At 42.2% G+C, this 17,830-nt stretch overlaps 1 long non-coding RNA gene across 1 annotated transcript in view; it reads right to left on the bottom strand.

The window, feature by feature from the left end:
• Positions 1-731: 731 nt before the first annotated feature.
• Positions 732-17,830, bottom strand: part of LOC134510548 (uncharacterized) — a 28,917-nt gene continuing 11,818 nt past the window's right edge. The window contains exons 3-4 of the long non-coding RNA XR_010069654.1: positions 3,993-4,121; positions 732-967 (exon numbers count right to left, since the gene is read on the bottom strand). This is a non-coding gene — a long non-coding RNA (uncharacterized LOC134510548). The remainder of the gene's footprint in view (positions 968-3,992; positions 4,122-17,830) is intronic.

The raw sequence follows: 17,830 nt of genomic DNA, 5'->3' as shown, positions 1-17,830 counted from the left end.
TTTGGAACAAACTATGCTGGATTCAGTGAATAAGTGTGTCCCAGTGTAATGTTGCCTGGTTAGAAAAGTTCTCTGCACTTTCTATTCTCATCAGGACAAACTTTCTCTGCCAAGTAAATACCGTGCTTTGAAGGCTAGCTGCTCCCTTATGGATGTTCTAGAAAAACTCCCTCTTTTTCTGTGACAGAACAAACTAAACCTACAGCAAAGGGAAATTGCATAATAGCTGTAGGTCTATTGACCGGACAAGAACTGCAAAAGATATCACTATCTAAAATCTTCAGATTGTGACAATTACCCATACTTGGCAGCCTAAGATGAGGCAATCATATTCCTTCCAGACCTCCCACTAAAATATGCAACAACCCCACACGAGGCTGTGTTTTTTATTGGGAACCCTTTGAAGCCATTCATCTTGCTACAAATTAACTTTGGCTTCATTATTCCTTGTAAAAGGACAGGGCAAGGAAGGCAAGTATCTTCTGACAATGACAGTGCTTCTTTATATTTTGGTCTTATAAGCAACCCCAAGTACCAAAAAAAAAAGTAATTTCCAACCACAGTTCATCTGTAATCACTGTGGAAGGACCCATTTGATAATCATGACTGTTATGGCAATGACACTGGGAAAGTCTAGCACTTCATGGTGCACAGGGACCTTCAGGAACAAACAGTAGATTCTCCACCCTGCTGTGGACACACGGTCAGAGTTGCTAACTTCTCACCTCTTGGATTTCCTTTACGATCAACAGAAGAAAGTAGGATGAGTCCTTGATTTAGGTATCTGCTTTAGGAGCATATGCCAAGGCTAAACCAGCTCCATGGGCTAATGTAGTCGCTTAGTCTTGGGAATACAGTGATGCTCCAGGGTATTCCACCCAAGTTCCAGCTGCTGCTCCAAGAAGATGTGAGGCTTTCATACATCTTGTTTCTTATCTGCCAGTCCCATGTGGAGGTCTCAGATTTCCTAGGAAGTGTCAAATGCCAAAAAGTACTTATGCTTAGGGAACTGTATTGAGTCCATTCACCATACAGTGACATCTGCATCTGAGCTCACTTTATAATCGATGTAAATTCAGTGAGCATCATTAATGAAGTGAAAGTAAGAGTCTCTTATTCATAGAATCACAGAATCATAGAATGGTTAGACTTGGAAGGGACCTTGAAGATCACCTAGTTCCAAACCCCTGCCTTGGGCAGGGTAAACTCCCTCTAGACCAGGTTGCTCCAAGCCCCATCCAACCTGGCCTTGAACACCTCCAGGGGTGGGGCAGTCACAGCTTCTCTGGGCAACCTGGGCCAGGGGCTCACCACCCTGACAGACAAGAATTTCTTCCTTACATCTCATCTAAATCTCTCCTTTTCCAGTTTGAAGACATTACCCCTCATCCTATCACTCCCCTCCCTGATCCAGAGTCCCTCCCCAGCTTTCCTGTAGGCCCCTTTAGGTACTGGCAGGGGCTCTAAGGTCTCCCTGGAGCCTTCTTTTCTCCAGGCTGAACCCCCGAACTCTCTCAGCCTGTCCTCACAGCAGAGGGGCTACAGCCCTCCCAGCACCTCCATGACCTCCTCTGGCCCCGCACCAACAGCTCCGTGTCTCTCCTGTGCTGAGGCCCCAGCGCTGGAGGCAGCACTGCAGGGGGGTCTCCCCAGAGTGGAGCAGAGGGGCAGAATCCCTCCCCTCACCCTGCTGGCCATGTTTCTTTTGATGCAGCTCAGGATGTGGTTGGCTACTTTACATTATTCTACGTATTAGAATTATGAATACTGCATATTCTTATTCTAGCAGTTGTCCAAACAGATCAGATAAACTGAAGGTTGTCAGTAAAGAAAGCATAGTGTGAAACAACCTTGCATTGTGAATGAAGACAGGAAAGCAAGGCTCCCCATTCTTAGGGGTATTTTTAAACTAGATCATACAATAATCAATGTCAAGAAATAGCTATTTTTACAAGTATTTCACACAAGGATTAAGGGTAGGATTCAAACTGTCATCTCTTAGCACCAGTGTCGTCCCTCTCTGCTGCTTAAAGTACAGATGAACCTTTTGGAATTGTTACCACCTTTTGAGGGTTTGTCATTTGAAAGCCACAACAATCAAGATTTAAAAATTAACATAAATACTCAGGCACTCATCTTTCTCTTAAAATAAGTAGGAACCCAGATTCTCTACTGAACTGTCTTTGGGAATCCAGTCTGGATCCACCTCAGCACCTGATCTGTCTTGTTTCAGCCTAGACAGTTTCTCCCAGACCTGATTCCTTAGACCTTCCAGCTGGTTCAAAGCTAGAATGGGATCTCTGGGGGAAAAGATGAAACAAAGGCTGTGTTTTGGACACCCAACCTGGGGTACACTGAGTATGAGGAATATCAGCTGACACTGCTTGCAAACTTGTCACCAATTTGCTATGATTACACCCTTAATGAAAGTTCCAGAGAGCAAAAAGTTAGGAAATATGCAAATGTGGCACCTCTATGTCATCAACAGAATGCCTAACCATGTTTGAATGGTTGGTTGTTCACTGCTGACCCCACGCTGTTTGCTTGTCATAGGAGGGGCTAGGAGATACTACCCGATATTCCACTGCCTTTCTGTATCCAAAAGTGTCCAGGAAGGTCCAGTTTGCCCTTGGTTGAGTCACCAATCTCCCAAAATTCTTTTTTGGAGAAAGGAAAGCCTTGATTGTTCCACTGACTGTTGCGATTATTTGGTTTCCTTAATTAACCCTGTTTCAAAGACTTAAGCCAGCATCTACTTGAAAAATAGTGATTTAATCCCTCTGTGTTTAAAGTCCCCAGCTGGGGACTGAGAGCAATGCTACACTCCCTATTCAGGAATTCATCAGAGAATCAGAATTCATCAGAGATTGTGTTTCCGAGACCATGTTTTTACAGCACCTGACTCAGCAAAGCCACTGGGTGCTAACGTAATGCAAACAGCTACCTGCAATAAAGAATGATAAATAGTTTGTTGTCTTTCTTTCACTTACAAGAGCTGTTTATTCAACTCCAAATAGTTAAGTAAAAATACTTAAAAGAAACAACAGGCATACATCACAAGAGTCAGGCAGGCATTTCAACCAAAAGGATTAATGCCAAAGCTGAATCTGTCAGTCTATCATTATTTCTTACTTGATTAATCCAAACCCCCATCAAAGCCTGTTCAAAGACTCCCACTGACTTTCATGGGGTTTGTATCAGCTGTTTTTCAGTTTTCCCAAAGCAAACAAAACAAGCATGATGGAAGAAATGCGAAGAGACAGGAGAAACACAAAGACCAAAGCTAGACATTGAGCATCTAGTCAGGAGGCAACTTTGTCCCACGAGATCACAAAAAAAAAAAAAAAAAAGTGTTTGGAGAGATGAACAATTTCTGAAAGACAGGATAGAGCCCATTGACTCATAAGTGAGGAGGGCTCTGTGCCGTTCTTCCCCCACGGTAAGCACAGGGCGGATTTCCCTTAAACAAAAGCCTGTGCTTACAGGCAGCCCGGAAGATTAACTGAGGAGCTTTTAGCTCTCAGCTTCACTTGTTGTCTGGTGAGTTTCATACAGACCTTTTGCAGGACCCTGGTCCTATCTGCCAACCTTCTGTAGGCTTCTCATATACCTTGAATCTATGGATATAGCTTGGGCATAGGGACACAGGGTGCTTATTTGTGGACAACCAAATCCCATGCCATATACGTCAGTGAGACCTGGGGTAACTTCTTCTGTGCATGTTTAAGACAACTGGTTGGGACTGTGACCCACCAGTTAAGGAACCGCAGCTAAATATACACACAAGGAATTGATCACCTTTCTTTATAACAGAATAGCACCTAAAGGGAGTAAATGTGTCAGCTGCACTACACAGCCCTTAATGAAAGATGGAAACCCAGTGAAAATGTCATTAAAGTTTTTTCTGGTCACTTTGTAGCATTGGAAGGTCACACATGTAACACAAGCTGGTTATTTTGGAACTCATTACCTAATAAAGATGAATTACTCACGGAACTGGAATTTGGTGGTTTCTGAGGGATCGGTGATCATAGCCTGATAACAGTCCTTAGAGGAAAATGGAAGTGTCTCAACCCATCATTTATATCCTTGGTACTTCTGAAAGGCCTCTTGTCTCTGGCCTGGAAAGATTAATGATTAAAATCGATTCAGAGGAGGAAAAGCAGATGAAAAATGTACATGAACTCTGGGAGTTTTTTATTAGATACCTAAAGAGGTGTGATTTCACAAGGACAGATTGCAAAGTAAAACCAGAAAGAGCTAGAAAATCAATATAAAATAAATGAAAAAAAAGAAAAACAATGACTGTAAGTGGGAGATTTTGAGGTGCACAGAGGTAAATAATGGAGTTTAAGAGCCTAGAAGATTCCTGTCTGAGAGGGCCTATTTAAAAGAGGTTTTAAAATATATCTGAAGCAAAAAGTTTGTGGGTAGAAGGAGTAAAACTGTGCCTAATAATAGAGAAAAGACAAAGCTGTTCAGTAGCACTGTAGAAAAAGTTAGAAAATATTTGGCAGTGTGAGGCAGTGAAAAAGCTTAACCTTTATCCTTTTATCAAAAAGATTTGGTCTGTTGATTTTTCAACTCAAAATGAGATGCTGTTCTGCACAGCATTCACAAGGCTATTACTGAACTCAGTGCAGGACTCATCAGGAGAAACTCTGCCCTGTGTTGAAGCAGGGTTAGAATGCTTCATCTAGTGGTTCCATCAATTTTAAACCTTCTCGGCAGTTTGCAGTCTACGGTGATCAAAACTGCTTTATACACTCTGCAGATGGGACTTGAAGGAAGATGAATGACCACCTGGAGAAGTGAGACCACAATGTAAGAGGGATTTAAAGTAACTACTCGTACTTCCAGTGACCAGACCAAGGGAGCCCATGCAATCACTTATGCTGACAAAACGGAGCAAAGACAATATCTTAAAAAACATTAATACCTTCATTTGCACATGTCTGACAGGTTGCAGGGTCCCAGAGTAATACCACACTAACCAGGCCATCGTTCCCCTCTTCATCCCTTAGCATTAACTAGTTTATCTGTTTCTCTTTTTTTCTCCAGACCAGTTTCATCTAACATGGTATTTACACTTCCACCACAAACATTCTTTTCTCTTTAAGAAATTGCTTGGTGTTTGTACCCAATATTCCTATTTCTTTCTGCACAGCAAAGAGCAGGAATGGAGCACAAATCATATTTCACTTATGTGGATGTGCTGTCTAAAAATGAAAAGCATCTCACAAATAATGGCACTTTTCCATCACAATACATTTACACATTGGATAAGGAACAGCAAAGTGTAGAAATAAGCACAGGCATTGCTTTCTGAGACCAAAACATTACAAAGTGCACTTGAAAGAGAATCTAGCAAGAGCAGTGCTGTGGGAATGAAAAAACAGAATGTGTTTCTGAAACGGGCAAGCCTCAACAGAAGAAGCATGCTTGTAGCTAAAGGGGCTGTATCCACACTAGCTTTATATTAACTGGTGCAGACAGATCAGTGACCATGGAGTGACCCAGATGTGATTCTGGATTAGCAAACTCAAGAAGCATACGTGCATAAGAGCTGCACTTCAAAAATGCAAAAAGCCCATGGGAGGCTGGTATTCCAGTAGATACACAGTGCACTGCCTCCACTGCAATTACCACGAGTACTAAGGGTCAGAATGGATCATAGAATCATAAAATCATAGAACGGTTCAGGTTGGAAGGGACCTTAAAGATCATCTAGTTCCACAGATGTCCCACAGGCAGGGACAGCTCCCACTAGACCAGACTGCTCAAAGCCTCATACAGCCTGGTCTTGAACACTTCCAGGGATGGGTCATCCACAGCCTCCCTGGGCAACCTGTTCGACTGCCTCACCACCCTCACGGTAAAGAATTTCTTCCTAATGTCAAATCTAAATCTGCCTTCTTTCAGTTTGAAACCATTACCCATCATCCTATCATTACACTCCCTGATCCAGAGTCCCTCCCCGTCTTTCCTGTAAGCCCTCGTTAGGTACTGGAAGGCTTCTATAAGGTCTCCCTGGAGCCTTTTCTTCTACAGGCCAAACAACCCCCACTCTCTAAGCCTGTCAGCACACAGGATCAAAACAAGCCACACTGCTATAATACACTGGTTAAGTGAACATATCTCCTTCCTTGGCCAGATGTTCAGTTCTTCCTGGGAAGCCTGGAAGGACATAGAGAAGGAGTCATTAAATATATGCTGGTGTTGTGGAATGATTCCCTAGAAGATAATTGTGCCATGCACTGGGAAAAGGATATTTGATGATGCTCTAAGTCATCACCATTGGCAGCTGGGCCATTTTTCCCATAGGGCAAGGGAATGTAATCAAGGACCTGGACAAGCCTCCCCAGTTGAGGACTGAAGTGAATTGCTCTGCTGCCTGGGTAAGCATTACCGTCTGAGCAGTGAGAGTTCAGGCAGCAAACACTGAGAGTAAAAATACGAAAAAATGGCAATATTGCTGCCAATATTTTCAAGAGCTCGCTCATGCTGTGATTTCCTATTCGGACTTTCTGCATAAGATGTTTTAATACCTTAGGCTGCTGAAGTGACAGGCTAAGAAAGTCAGTGATCCAAATTCCTCCTAACTCTGTGACTCAGTCTGCCCTTCGGATGACATACCTCCAAAGATGTACAGACAGACAGAGGGAAACACTAGGCAGAAGAATGTATGTTGGCTTTTGTCAGTTTGATTCCAAACCAAGACACTGAAGAATTATCAATGCTTAACCTTTCACAAGAGCCAGATCTCCCTACAACATTTCTTAGTGAAGCAAAGCTTTCCTTTATTTATTTCCTTCTATTTCATTCTATTTCCTTCTGCCGTATACTGTAGCTTCTTTCTGAATTATGTTTTATAGAACCATAGAAGAGATTGGGCTGGAAGAGACCTTTAAATGTCATCTAGTCCAACATCCCGCCATGAGCAGGGACACCTTCAACTAGATCAGGTTGCTCAGAGCCCCGTCCAACCTGGCCTGGAATGTTTCCAGGAATGGGGCATCTACTACCTCTCTGGGCAACCTGGGCCATTGTATTACCACCCTCACAGTAAATAATTTCTTCCTGATATCTCATTAAAATCTTCCCTCTTGCAGTGTAAAACCCTTCCCCCTCGTCCCATGGCTCTTCTCCCTGATCCAGAGTCCCTCCCCACCTCTCCTGGAGCCCCTTGAGGGACTGGAAGGGGCTACAAGGTCTCCCCGGAGCCTTCTCTTCTCCAGGCTGAACCCCCCCAGCTCTCTCAGCCTGTCCCCACAGCAGAGAGGCTCCAGCCCTCCCAGCATCTGCGGGGCCTCCTCTGGCCCCGCTCCAACAGCTCCGTGTCTCTCCTGTGCTGAGGCCCCAGCGCTGGAGGCAGCGCTGCAGGGGGAGGGGTCACCTTTCATGGCTATCCATTGGTGGTTCAAAGTGCCTTTATACTGGGCTAGGACCACACATAACTACAGATGATCTGTTGCAAAATCTTAAAGGATGCTGGTAATCTCTCATGATGTGCTAACTTCATCTTGTGATCTTGTGGATGTACCCCTTATTTCTCTGCAGCTTCATGGTTTTGGTTATTCCTTTCTGACTGAAACCTCATCCAACACTCACCAAACACTCACTATTCATATGTCATTCATGTATTAAAACAAAATATTTTATATTTCCTACCCTTGAACACATCACACCTCCAAAGTTGTTCAGGGTGGGAAAGATGAGTCCAAGATGGTCAGAGATTTCCAGAGCTACAATACACCTGCAAACATCTGTCATGGGTTAAAAAAAGAGATTTATAACACTGCTGTCAGAACATGAAAAATGAAAGTTGTTGCAAATCACCTTGAAATCACATGAATTATGCCAGGGAGTTAGGAGGCTGGAGCTAAGAAAACATGACTTTATTTGTCCTGCTATTCGGGGAGTCCGTGGTGTGGGTAGGAGCCACATTCAAGGCAGCTAGAGGAGATGGGGGAGTGTTTTCCTTCCTGAGCTCCTGGAACTATTCTTTGGAGGCCTTAGATGACTGGGACAAAGTGAATGCTCTGGTCAGTGGGATTGCTGAGCTGTTTGGGTGTATTTATCCAACAGCCTGACCCTCTGCCAAACTTTACCCTTTATCATGGCTAAGGCATAGCTGTGTAGTGAACCATGACCACATCCATATAACCACAACTACTATCCAGGACTGAACTTAAGGTCTTTGAAACTGCAAACAGGCCCTCCTACTGATTGAGCTATGGAACAACTGAAGGCAAATATATGTAGAGAAGACAGACTTCAGCACTTATACTCTAAGTGTTTTCTGTTCCACAGCCTGTAAATTCACAGGAGGTGTTGCACCCATAAGTATTGCAATCCAGAACCACCTGAAATCATGCCAGTTTGGAGTGTTTGGAGAATATTTCATATCTATTTTCGCTCTTTGGGAAAACACAGCCTAAAGAGAAACGATTCTATAAACAGATTCCTGCAGAGGTCCAGCAGTAGCTGGTGATGTTTAACCACAGATGTGGAATCAAGCAAATATTTTGTTGAAGCGGAGTTTTTCTTCTGAACAAGGTGACCATACAAATCTTAACAAAGTTAGGTGAGGTAAACTCTTTGGAGCTGAAGGTGCAAAACTGCACTTTTTCTACAGACCTGTTGAGGATGAATAAGCATGACTGAGTTGGTAAACCCACAGGACCAACTTATCTTTCTGGTTTTGACACCATTATGAGAACAAACAAGAGCTAACCTATGCTGACTTTTTAAACATCTTCCCTCACTCTCATAACCTCTGTTCCCGCTATCCACAGGAAGCAAGAACAAACTTAGTAGCGTTTCTTGGTTTTAAGCTAGGCATGTTTACAATTTCAGATACAGCAAGATACAACTTGACCTCAGATTAACTTTAAATGAGTCTCTCACCACAGTAACTTTTTTTGTCGTTTTTTTTTTTACATGCCTGAAAAGGAAGAAAACCCAATGAACTTCTAATATTTTGTCCTTTCCTGGTGATACTCAGTGCAAAGATAAATCAATGCAATGCCTATCATATAAGCCTATTATATGACCTGCAGGTAGAAAATACACGTTGAGGATACTGAGTGCTGCACAAAAAAACCCACATCTCTCCCACATTACTGGTTTCTTCTCCATTTCTTGGAGCATTTTTATGGATGGAGAAAGCTCAGAAATCTTCATATTCAAGAAGGCAATCGTTGATAACATTTATATAGCCTAAATGTCTGCATGCACATGCTGCTGCTAATCACATCAAGTGCAGTAAACATGACCTGCTTGAGAATGGACTGGTTGTTGTTGGTTAGCATTCACTCTTAAGGGAGATGGGGCAGAGGGGGAAGAGGGTGTGCAAGCAGGCTGTGATTTCAAACAGCCTTACTGTGTCTGCAAAGTGATCCCATTGACACAAATCCTGTTTTTTTGAAGTGCAAGTGCCAAATTTTGTGTCTGTCAGAGTGCACCAAGCAAAACATGTTTGTGCCTCTATTCAACTGTTTGTTACAGAGCTGCAAACTGAAATTAGAAAAATCCAGTCAAGACAAGTGGTTGAGTTCAATAACCTTTCTCTGACAGCAGGCAGTGAGGAAAGCATAGAAGGAACAAGATGAGGCATTTCCCATGGCTGTGTCCTACCAGTTTTGGGAGGTCATGAGCTGTGTAAGCCACTGGATTTATGTTCCGGGGCTTTCTCTAATACCTTTTAATCCCATTTATGAAGTTTCTTTCCATAACATTCTGCCGTTCAGTTACACATCTGAAATACTGCAGACGTTCTTCCTGTCCTTTTGAGGGAGGTCTCTCCACTTGAAGCTGCGTTTTGCCTTCAGTCTTTAGAGCAGTCTTGCAGAGATCTTACCCTTTGGCCCTGGCTCTTGGTCTCCATCTATTTTTATAAACAGAAATCCATTTATTTCCATTATTCCAGGATTGCAATCTGACAAAAAGTTTAAAGTCCACACTGCTACCAAAAGGAGCGGTCCTGTCTCCCCTTCTTGTGCCATCAGTATGGAAATTGCTCTGGCCAAAAAATAACCAACCAACTCGGTCCATCTCACTACACAGCATTGCATGGATTGGTGACAGCAAAAGGCAGATGAGTGAGAGCACTTTGTTAAGAAGAGGAGAGAGGGTGGAATCATTTTTTCTTCAGTAAGAAGCTCATCCTTGCATCATGAGACTGCATGCTGAAACCTTCTCCTTGCCTGCAATACCCCTTTTCCATCATGACTTTTTCAGTAAGTCCAAAAGGATGTGGACTCTCAAACCTTTCCCTCCTGGAAGCCACGAAACCACCAGCTGTTTGCAGCCTGAAGGTCAGTGTTCTCTAAACAAGACAGTTTTAGTTAGCAACCGGAAAACAGCCTTGTATCAAAAATTTCTGTGGGAAGCTGTCACTGCATGTGCAGCCCTAGCAGTGACTTGCTGCTCTATCCCCCCAGCAGCATCTCATCATTCGTTTTCTTTTCAGTGCTAAAGAATGTGGTTGGTCCCTGCCTTTACAGCCCAGATAGATAGGCTTTTTCCAGTTGCAACCCATGCCTGCCTCAGCTGTCAGTCACTGCTGAAATCAGGGTGGTATTCACTGGTAAGCCAAAGTTGTGCTTTCTTTCCTTTGTATGGAAGGGAACCTTGCCATCATTTTTATTTTTGTTTTAGACAATGACTTCTTTCTGAGCACCTCAGCAGGAATCATCAGAAGGCACTGCCTTGGACAAAAGAAGAACGTGGCCAGTCATTTTTTTCAGGAACCACAGAAGCCCAGATACCACCAGTGAAGGGCCTCTGGGTGGATAAGTGGCTCTCAGCTCCTGCAGAGCTCTGCACTCTCTGGCTGTGTCTATGTTAGCAAGTTCAATATTCATGAACCGTGCTCAGAGGCCAACTGGCAGTAAGGGTTCTGTGGGAATATTCTTAAACTCTGTTATTCCCCTAAAAAAGGGATTTCTGCTGTCAATCTGCCTTTTGGAAACAGTACACAGGCAAGCCACCCCAACTGGAGGGGAGAGAACCTAGTTGTAGGACCCATGTCATGATGCTGCAGTAGCCTTCAGAGCCCTTTGGATATTTTATATACCAGTTAATAGTGACTCAGAGCCAGACAGTATCTCAGCTTTTCTGAGAGGGAGGAGGGACTGACATACTGGGATTATTTACAGCATTTCTGACCATGTTGCTAAGGTAAAGTACAGAAGGGGCTTCTCGTAATCCAGGAGTACAAGAAATAGAACTGATGTACCAAAGGACAACATTTGTCTCTCTGTCTGTGCTGTATCTTTGTCTCACATTGTTTTAACGAACTGTCACATGCACCGTCTGGAATAGTTCAATGGCATGTACCTTCGTGCACCATTTAGAGAGAAATAGTATAACATTCCATCCAGTGACCAGAGACAAGCTGGGAAGCTATCCTTTTATCCAGTCTCAGCCATACAAAAAGTTCGATGTCTACCCTACCTTGTTGAATGGTCTCTTTCTAAAACTGTGGGGAAAGGAACCATTAGTTTCATATGTTTTAACCCACCTGCCTTAGCTCTCACTCTGAAAATTTCACGAGCTTCCTTCCTGAGGTTCATGCTATCTTTCCTGTTCTAGCAAGAGAGCCTAGATGTTTCATTTAGATTAAATAATTAAGGGAGGATTAATCTCTCGTAAGGTCAGAAGTCTAAAAGACAATTTGTCCAGTCTTAAAAGAGTCATCTAAGACAGGTCAAGTTACCTTCTGAAGATGCCTATTTCCTTTTTTTTATCGTGAAGGAAGACAAGGCGATGAACTTGGAATTAAATATCTAATGCCTGGATATCTACCTTGGGTAAAGAGATCTCTCAGTGTGTAGGTACAGTAGCTGGCATGATAGTTCACAGTAGAGTCCTGATTTTTCTGTAGGACTCCTGTAAATTACTGAAATACTTACAAATACCAGGAACTGTGTGCTTTGTAGCACTTGGCTTGGGGATTTGGCTGGCTTTGAGATAAGTTTTCCCAAGTTTGGTGCAGCAGGAGTGTGCAACCTCAACATAGTTCTGACAGACAATTGATGACAAGATGTGCGACACTGCTCAAGAAATGACCACATTTGATGAGAAAAGTAAAAACACAGATAAAAGTATAATTCAGACCATAATCAGCTAAAATTGAGATAAAACAAGGCAAGATGAATCTCAGTTGATACATCCCACAAAGCAAGCCATCCAGTTGAGCAACTTCATATCTTCTGTAGCTTTCACAGGCTAGGTGGGTGATAGTCCCCCACTAAGAGATGGGACAAACCAACCTCATAGAATATATTTTTTCCTAGCATGTAAGGGCTTTGCATTGGATAACCTGACAGGAACATTTGCTGGGTGAATGAAGACACCTGTGTTCATACAGTGAGAAATGGCATTTAGCTTTGAGCAGCTATGGGGAGTAGAGATTTTCTTTCATGGGATTCCTATCAACATGCATTCCTACCAAAGGAAACTCTTATTTCCTTTCTCCCCCTGACATCATATTGCTTCTTTAACTCTGCAATGCCATGGGCCAGTCAGGATTGGTTGGTGGAGCACAGCCCAAGGTAACCAGCAGGGGATATTCTGCAGAGTTGCTTCAAGAGCACAAGCAAAAGGAATCATGTTGCGATTGCAAGAAACTTGGCAGCTGTGATAAAGTTTCCAGAGAAACGTGCTCTGTTCCTCACCTGCAGCTGTTTTCCTTCCCTTATGAGATTTCAGAAATTATTGTTTTGAACATAGATATGTAATTTATACCAATAGTTCCACTTGAGCTATTTACTTTTCCTATACCTTTCATAGTCCATAGACAGAAATAGGCTTCTCAAAGACAGAGAAGAAATATGAAAAATGGATGATTCCTACACATCCTACAAATCCTGGTTCCTAATCCTGCAAATTCCTATTTCTGCACACAGAATGTAAAAAAAAAAAAAAAAAAAAAAAAAAGCCTTAGTCATTAGCTCAGATGGAGTGACTCTGTAGATGTCTGAAGCTGGGTTAAATTAATCCCACTTGTAGTCTCAACAGTGTAGCCACCCCTTAGCACCAGTGAAGAAAGAAAGGTCTCTACCAAGAAATTCACCTGAACTGTCTCAAATGCCTATTTTAGGACAGGATGAATACCCTTGAGAAGCACCTTCTCCCTGCACTGACGTGTAAGAAAGTTTATGCAGGTAGGTCTGGATAAACAACTGCTTGGGCAGTTCTAGTAATGAACCTTCTGCCCTATGTACTTCCCCAGTCCTACCAATGCTGTGATCAAGAAACATGAAAAGATACAAAAATAGCTACATGAAAAAGCTCCTGGAATGACTATGGGCAGGGATGGCCTGTTTTGTCAGGGGTGATTAACGCTATGAATATATTATCTTTGAGCACGTACTAATGAGTGGCCAGTTCTTTCCATACCAAGGGGCATGGGTTGAATCTTAGGATACAGTGTCCCAGCCAAAAAAACTGGTTAGTGACCCCAAAGCAAAACAGCTTGCAAACTGCGTGCACAACCAGGAGACAAGGACACAAGAGCAAAACAAAGGGTGTGCCAACATATCATGCTTAGTCCAGCAAAATGAAGGTTGAGTGGGAATATAAATACATGAGAGAACTCCCACCAGGAAAGGAGTTATTCATTTATGCTGAAAGTCATTACTGGCACGGGAAGAGAGGTTAAAGATTGACCCAGCATAAACTCAGGATGGAAATCAGAAGGCAGTTTTGAGTGACTGGAGCACTTTGGTTCCAGTCTAGGTAATACTGAGTCACAATGTGACCAATGAATAACTTCCTACTTCTTAAACAGAGTGTTCAGAGAATTTGGCTGACATGTGGGAGAGAAGCAGACATTATTTTATTTGGATGAGATTTCTGGAGATCTATAAATCAAAAATAACATCCATGTTATTTGAATTTGATTAAACAAATCTCGTGTTTAATCATCAGGCAAACTAGATTTTGGTCAACCTCTGCCAGCTGCTCCACGTATTATTTTACCAACAGGACTGAAGAACAGCATGCATTTATGTCTCTTTAAGTACATTCTTGTTCCCTACAGAGGAAGGTACGGAAGAGTTCAGCCTCCAGCTCAGCAAACCCAGATTTAAATCCCTGTCATGCCTCTGGATCCCTTCATGTCCTTGACCAAGTCCCTGTTGCCTTTGACCAACCTTATTTACCTGTACAGACACAGACAGAAGAAACGCACAGGTCAAAATTTTCTGAAGTGTTTGAAGTTTTCAAACTGTCGTTGAAATAACAAGGTTATCATCTCCTCAATTCTAGGGGACCTTGACATGTAACTGTCTTTGAGGATCTATCTTCTATCTTCCATTTTGGTCATGGTTTTGCTGATAGAATTGAAAGTGGGAGCACACAAATCCACGTACCTGCCCATGTACGCTACCTGCCAATCAGCCTAAACAGAAAACGCGTGTGAAAACCAGTTTGTGATATTAGCGCAGTCTCAGCTCTATCCTATTTACTTTTGATATGAATTTCAAATTTTCCCAGGCATGCAAAAATCTTGACAGCAGCCTACTTACAGCTCCCTGTTGATTCTTCAAGTCCTTCTCTATTTTACCCCCTGTTTGTATTGTTCAGGACTAGAAATATGCTCAAAAGAGGAGACAAAACCGATGCTTTAAAGAACATTGTTGTGTCTTCCTGCAAGAGAACCTGGGATGCATCTAAACGGTGGGCTTGAGGGACAAGAAGGTCTGATGTGGCTGTACACTACAGACAGCAAAGAGCTGCTTATATGGCTCATTGTATCAGAGCACCCACGAGTCAAACACTAAATAAGAGTGTTGACATCCATTTTGTCCAAATCAACAGCTGAGATTCACCACAACTCACTTCAGACAGTGATGCTGGGATTCAGCTCCAGATTCACGCAGCACATTGAAAGCTCATTGTCATGGCTTTATATTGCCAGTGGTGGGAAACCAGCACTTCTAGGTGTGATTTATTTGACCTATGTTAGCTGCCTACTCTATGAAGAGGAGAGGAGAGGAGAGGAGAGGAGAGGAGAGGAGAGGAGAGGAGAGGAGAGGAGAGGAGAGGAGAGGAGAGGAGAGGAGAGGAGAGGAGAGGAGAGGAGAGGAGAGGAGAGGAAAAGAAAAGAGAAAAGGAAAGAAAAGGAAAGAAAAGCAAAGCAAAGAAAAGCAAAGCAAAAGAAAAGCAAAGCAAAGCAAAGCAAAGAAAAGAAAAGAAAAGAAAAGAAAAGAAAAGAAAAGAAAAGAAAAGAAAAGAAAAGAAAAGAAAAGAAAAGAAAAGAAAAGAAAAGAAAAGAAAAGAAAAGAATTTAAAATCCCCATGGAGTCATGCTCAAATAACTGAGCCAAGAGAAGGGACAAATATTACTGAGAATGTTCTCTTGTCACTGTTACATTTTAAAATTATTACATTTTGAAGTGAAATAGTTAGTAATGAGAAATTGGAGGAAGGACAAAACTTTTGGTAGCTTTATGCATTATGAAACTATCACCCACTGGAAATATCAGTTATATTTCATACTTATTCTGAGAATGGATCATTTTGTGATCCTGTGGCTGGTTCTCAGTCTTCTAGATGAATTCCTGACTAAGTTTTCTCTCTACTGCATATCCACTAAAATAACATTTATAGTTCAATTAAGAAAAAAAAAAAAAAAAAAAAAAAAAAAAAAAAAACCAACCCTCTATTAATTTTTAAACTACTTTCCACCACCTCCAATCCCTTTCAACAATATTTAAAAAAATAGTTACTTTACTGCAAAGATAGTTAAACTTTATCTGTGAAAGATAATTGAACCACAGTTCATCTGTGAAAAGCCTAACATAAAACAAAACACTGTAGCAATTAGTATGTCATGTTCTCTATTAAGGTGTCTGGAGCTGGCAGTGCTTCTCTAAGTCAGATTATGACATGAGATGGTCTCCAGGAGAATGGGTCTTGCTTTCAGATGGGAGTTAATCAGGGTGGTTCAGAGGGATGTGATTCACTTCCATTCTACTTCTCCTTGCCACAATTTGCTCACTCTGGAAAAATGCATTTGCTTGTGGCTTCTGCAAATTCAACAACTGTGGCTGGATGTTCAGTCCGTGGGACCATCCACACCTTCAAGGTTCAACATGTCTCAGATGGAACAGCCTCCCTGCACGCGTGCTGGATGATGCATACGCCCGTATTTCTTCACAGCTTTGTGTAGATGGAAGTAGAGCAATCCTAAGGGCACTTCCCAGCAACGTGTGATAAGAACAGGGATGTACAGTGGCATATTCACCCCCTTCTTTAAATCAGGTGGCAAGCACACCTACTGTTATGAAAAGCTATGGCAGTAAAAGTTGATTGCAGTTACCCTGAAAACCATACTTTATTTCTTTGTCCAGTGCAAGTAAAAGTGGGATTCACGTACCTTCCTGTGAGCAAGATAGAAGTCAAGCATCCGATCTAACCACAGCAAGTTCTGAAGTGAATTTTGTTTTCTTTTCAGTCCCACTAAATGTTTTCAAGTACTGCAAAACAGTATTTTCAGGATCTTAATTTACTAAAAAAAAAAAATCATATCTTTGTTTCAAAGGAACCAAAGCTGTGGTTGTTTCAGAGTTTCTTATTTTGCCTTGAAATGGAAACATCAAGTTTTGACCCCCTCTAGTTAACAGTATCTCCTACTTCTCTATCTAACCTCTGTTTCACAGTCATTTTAAAATGTAACCACATCAAGTACCATGCTTTGTAACTCCTGCTGTGGAAATCTTTAGCAAAGAACCTTTCCCTTTTCGAAATACTTTGTGTTTCAGTCTCTCCACGACAGGATCTTTCGAAGTGACATCACATCATTTCACTTCCCTTCCATTCACGTTCCTTGTTCCTGTAGTAGCTTGAATGCTGCCAAATGCTGAGAATACTTCTTTCTTCCAATTTTCTGCAAGCTATATAAGGCAAAACCATTGTTGTATGATGTATACCAGCTTTGACATGTATTTGGCATGCTTTGGTATATGGCAGCAGATGGATATTCAATAAGTCTTAATGTATTCAGTGACTTTCATTAGAGCACAAGCTCCTTGTGTTTCTTCCAAGAGATGCCAGGAACTGTGAAAGACCATGAATTCAGCGATGATTTAGCCACCTCAGAAAGAAAACTTTTACATCACTAGGCAGCAGCAGTTCTAACTTCAGTCTGCACAGACTTTGTGGCATTTTTCTTCTGGTGTACAAGACAGCCCTGAGATCTGCCTTGCCTGGGGGAACCAGTTGACACCTCAGCTGAATTGTCACGTCAAGTTTCAGGTGATGCAGTTCAAGGAACATGTGGACAAATAGGAGAAAAAAGATAACGACAATCATCAGAGGGTCATTCAGACTGAACTGTCTGGGTTTGCTCAACATTCAGAAGAGAAAACTGAAATGAGGTACTTAAAGATGTTCTTTGCACCTGCCTTTGAACATCAATTTCTAAACTTCAGTCCTACCTCTTATTTTCTTTTGCTGAGCAGTTTACACCAAGGCTTGTTGCTCTCCTTGCAACTTAATATCCTCACAGTGCATTGAGGAATACACCCTTTGCAGCTCACCTGTCCCAAGCCACCAGTCACACCTGCTTGCCCTAGAAGGAATAATTCTGCTCGCTGAAGTCAATGTAGGTTCTGATCCTCCAGTGAGACAAATACTCAAAGAAAAACTGAAATTAGTGGGGCTCCCAATCCATTGGAGCATTTGTAGTCCCAGTTTTGCTCAAACTTTTTACCTTTTCCTTCTTGCTGCCCAAGAGATCCCATTGCTTTTCAGTGAAAGCTTAGATTTCATGGGTGCACTTAGGTCTTCACTGTGTTTGTAAATAAGCCCAGGATGT

Source organism: Chroicocephalus ridibundus, chromosome 2, assembly GCF_963924245.1.
Source record: "Chroicocephalus ridibundus chromosome 2, bChrRid1.1, whole genome shotgun sequence".
NCBI classification, from domain to species: domain Eukaryota; kingdom Metazoa; phylum Chordata; class Aves; order Charadriiformes; family Laridae; genus Chroicocephalus; species Chroicocephalus ridibundus.
The sequence above is the reverse complement of the archived record's forward strand: the minus strand, read 5'-3'. Positions and strand labels throughout refer to the sequence as shown.